General features: G+C 44.4%; 1 protein-coding gene across 6 annotated transcripts in view; it reads left to right on the top strand.

Annotated features, from left to right (window-relative positions):
• Positions 1–5,000, top strand: part of gphna (gephyrin a) — an 87,992-nt gene that overhangs the window by 25,706 nt on the left and 57,286 nt on the right. The window lies entirely within an intron of this gene.

Genomic DNA, 5,000 nt, shown 5'->3' with positions numbered 1-5,000 from the left:
GTGTGTGTGTCTGTGTGTCTGTGTGTGTGTATATGTGCTCTGAACTGATAGTGATACCAACAGAAAGCCTTTGGTTAATTTATGTGGGAATGATGAGTAAGAGCCTGTGCACACACACACATGGACACTCATGGACACACACACACACACACACACACACACACACACACACACACACACACACACACACACACACACACACACACACACACACACACACGTTGGCTGGTAAAACTGGGAATGAGAAGTGTTTTTATCGGCTCCGCTGACTTCACCTCTCATACTGTCTGCCACCCACACTCTGCCTCGGGCTACACACACACACACACACACACACACACACACACACGCAGGGAATCTCTCACCTTGCTCAGTCATGTGAGCTTGAATGTTGAATCTGAGACAACAGTTTCACGTGTGTGTGTGTGTGTGTGTGTGTGTGTGTGTGTGTGTGTGTGTGTGTGTGTGTGTGTGCTTGCACAGTGCTCAGGAGAGAGACTTCATGCACTCTCTGTTTCACACACAGTCACACACACCCGCAGCAGGGCTCCAGACTGGCCCCACAATGATTGCCAAAAGTAGTATTTGGTGAATGGTGAATCATATTAACAGAAGTTTGCCATGCAAGGAGGTCTGCCATCAGCTTGGATCGGTGTCCCATTCTCCCATTCATGAGATCTACTCGTCTAGTCTGAAATGGGAATAGATTGGTTCTGTCTGCCGTACACACTGTGACAATAGGCAATATGAGGTACTGTATTTTTATAAGATACATTGTCAGTTAATGTGTGGCACGTGTGTGTGTGTGTGTGTGTGTGTGTGTGTGTGTGTGCATGAATCTGTATCCCCCACCCCCAGTACTCTGCCAGTCGGTAATGGCCCACTAGAGCTGTACCATTATGGTCTGTGAGCCCAGATGTGCTTCTTTGCTTCCCAGTGATGCCCATCATGTGTGTGCAGTGGGAGAATGTGTACTGACCTCCCTGTGATATTCCCAGTGTTTGGTAGGATAGGAGTAACTATGGTGATGCCATCCCAGTGTTTTGGTAGGATAGGAGTAACTATGGTGATGCCATCCCAGTGTTTGGTAGGATAGGAGTAACTATTGTGATGCCATCCCAGCGTTTGGTAGGATATAAGTAACTATGGTGATGCCATCCCAGCGTTTGGTAGGATATGAGTTACTATGGTGATTGGCAGTAACTATGGTGATGCTATCCCAGTGTTTGGTAGGATAGGAGTAACTATGGTGATGCCATCCAGTGTTTGGTAGGATAGGAGTAACTATGGTGATGCCATCCCAGCGTTGGTAGGATATGAGTAACTATGGTGATGCCATCCCAGTGTTTGGTAGGATAGGAGTAACTATGGTTATGCCATCCCAGCGTTGGTAGGATAGGAGTAACTATGGTGATGCCATCCCAGCGTTTGGTAGGATATGAGTTACTATGGTGATTGGCAGTAACTATGGTGATGCTATCCCAGTGTTTGGTAGGATAGGAGTAACTATGGTGATGCCATCCCAGTGTTTGGTAGGATATGAGTTACTATGGTGATTGGCAGTAACTATGGTGATGCCATCCCAGTGTTTGGGAGTAACTATGTTGATGCCATCCCAGTGTTTGGGAGTAACTATGGTGATGCCATCCCAGTGTTTGGCAGTAACTATGTTGATGCCATCCCAGTGTTTGGTAGGATAGGAGTAACTATGGTGATGCCATCTCTCTAAGGGGGTGAGGCGGGGTGGGGCATCTCTCCTTCCAGCTCCTGATCAGGGCAGACAAGTGTGGACTTCTGGAGCAGCGGCTCTTATCTGGGTCTTACACACACACACACGTACACACGCACACACACACACAACACACTGTCTCACTAGTCTCTGCTTCTCCCAAGTTGTCCTTGTGTCTCGCAACCTGTCTCTATTTCTCAGCAACATACACACACACACACATATACACACACACACACACACACACACATACACACACACACACACACACACATACACACACACACACACACACACACACACACACACACACACACACACACACACACACACATACACACACACATACACACACATACACACACATACACACACACACACACACACACACACACACACACACACACAGCAGTATTTGCCTGTGGTGACAGCAGGTGAAGGTGATGATGACAGAAAATGATCACTTCACTGCCTCCTGCAGGGAGCCCCCATCTATAAAAATGAGAGAGAGAGAGAGAGAGGAGAGAAGAGAGAAAAGAGAGAGAGTGAAGAAAGAGAAGATAGAGAGGAGAAAGAGAGAGAGAGACTGAGGGGGAAGCAAAAAGCACATGTTTTTGGGTGGAAAAGGGAATTGTGCAATTCTGAAGTAAGTCTTGCACCACCCTTCTGTATAATTCTGGACACACACACTCACATTCGCATGCTCACGTTCATGCTCACGCTCACACTCACTCACACACACACAGCATTAGAATCGTTGCAAATGCCTTTACCATGTCATTTATTCTCCCCACTCTAGGATTCTACTTTAATGTGCAACATCTGCTGTGTGTTACAGTCCTATCACACACACTCTCTCTTTTACACACACACACACACACACACACACACACACACACCACACACACACACACACACACACACACACGCTCACACACACCCACCCTCCCTTTTACGCTCTCTCGCGCTCTCTCTCACACACTCATACACACAGACACACCTCTTTTAGCATCATCATACTGTATGAGTGTGTGTTTGTGTGTGTGTGTGTGTGTGTGTATATCACACTGAGTACGTCTTGGGGTCGGCTAAATAAATGGATGTCAGTTTTGTCCTTCGTTAGAGTGTTTTCCCAGCGTGGCGTCGGGCGGTGGTGGTGTTTTGAATTCCATATGGCGTCCCGCCCCTTGCCATGGAGATCCTGACGGCCATTCATCATGTGCCTAATTAATTGATTTATTTTCTGTCACTCCCAGGTCACCGCACCGCCCCCCCCCCCCCCCCCCCCACCCCCCCCCCCTCACATTCTTGTCACCACCGTGAGGTCACTGCACATAAAAAAAAAGAGAAAAAACAAACGAGCAAATCCGGGAAGGGGGTGCGGCTCGGCACCGTTGCCATGGTTACCGCTACACTTTGATGATGTCTGTCAGGTTGTTTTTTCTCCAGGCGGGGATGGGTATGGTGGTTGTGGTACGGGCTCCAACAACTAACTAATTAGTTATGTCATTAAGCATGTCGCTGCATGCATACACTAGCTAATTAGGCAAAGAAACAAGGTTCTCTCAAAATCTATGGACCACCTAGAGTTCATGACGCACCTGTAATGAGAGACAAAATCTAAAAAACATTTAAGTCTAGGCGCCAAAACTTGGAGTATGACCGACTTCAAGTGGCCATTTCCATATCGACATTTAGTTTGTCACCCACTCACAATGAGTTGTAATTAGACTAAACCCTTCATTTTAGTTTTATATAAACTGAAAACTATAAAGCTATAAACTGAAAAATGAAAAGTGACTTACTGCACTGATTATGCTATGTTCCAACAATGCTGTGTACATATGCAGATAACGAGTGATGGGAAAACAGGCACAAACGACTTTTGTGTCGTCACAGACGCTGAATGTAAATCTTGTGGTAATTAACCCATGAGATTGTGCTATTTCTTACTTCAAAGCAACTTGTGCAATGATGTGAAATTTGGCTGAACAGATTGTTTTATTAAACCCTATGCTTAACGTTGAAGTTTCATCAGTGTTTCCCCTAGGGATTTTAAACATCTGCACAGATGGACTCATTAATGTTGTCATGCTAAGCCATACGTGAAGTGATGCGAATGTGATCCTGAGAAGTCCGTTAAATGTTACACTATACCAAACCGAGCTGTTCAAATTCCTTTAATAACAGAATCAGTTAATGTATTAATGCATTGAATATGATGTCTTATGATTTCTTTATAACATCGGTTGAATAGATACAGCACGATTAGTGCATAAACTTATATATAAATATGTATAGATTATAGAACATTTAATTTAGGAACTATTCAACGAATCGATTAATACAAATAATTTGATTAATCGATGATCAAAGTGTTTGTTAGTAGAGGAAGTTCTACCTTTGGCTGCGTATGTAGACAGATTTTTTTTTTTAAAGTTTTAGTTCAGGAAAATAGGTTCATATGCTATTGTTAATATGCTAATATGCTATTGGTTAGGGACTTCCCACAGCGGGCAAACCTCACACTAACACATACAAGTACTCATACCCAACAACCTGGCCTAAGTATAACAACAACAGGATGCACTACAACTATCAAGCCGATAACGATTTCTCATAATTACAATTTTTATGCCATTTGTGTTAGACACAGATTTAAGGCTCCTATTCAGAGAGGTTAAACCTTCAAATTAACTTCTGTTGATTTCTAATTTTGTTGATGAGAAGAATGTATGGACAGGGACCGTCTATGGGAACGACGATGAATTGAAGCAGTGCTTCTGCCACACTGTCTGTTCTTTGGTCCTTCTATCTCCACGGGGCGACAATGGTACCTGAGGTAGAGAAGTCGTTTAGTAATCAGAAGGTTTGCTAGTTCGATTCCTCACTGTCGAAGCGTCCTTGAGCAAGACACTGAACCCCTAATTGCTCCTGATGTGCAGTGTGCCATCAGTGTAGATGTAAATGTATATCCATTATTTGGATAAAAGCGTCTGCTAAAATGACTAAAAAAATCTCCACTGCTGTTCGTCTCATTCATCTCTGTCCAAGTGTCTGTGGTCTGTCAGTTCCTGGACGAGAGCCGTAAATAGGCGTAAGACACTGTGATGCTGCAGGAGGCCAGTGTGTCATATTTCAATCTGGTTTAGTGTCCCATCTGCAGTGTATTTCAGTCAAGGGAGCGATAGAGAAGGTATTTTTGGTAGCGCCTCGCTAGTCGTAGAGGAAACGCTACAGCATTTGATGACGTGGGCTTATTTTGTTTCGC

The sequence above is a fragment of the Sprattus sprattus genome, assembly GCF_963457725.1.
Source record: "Sprattus sprattus genome assembly, chromosome: 13".
Classification (NCBI taxonomy): Eukaryota; Metazoa; Chordata; class Actinopteri; order Clupeiformes; family Clupeidae; genus Sprattus; species Sprattus sprattus.
Note: the sequence above shows the minus strand (reverse complement) of the source record. Positions and strands in the feature narration are given on the sequence as shown.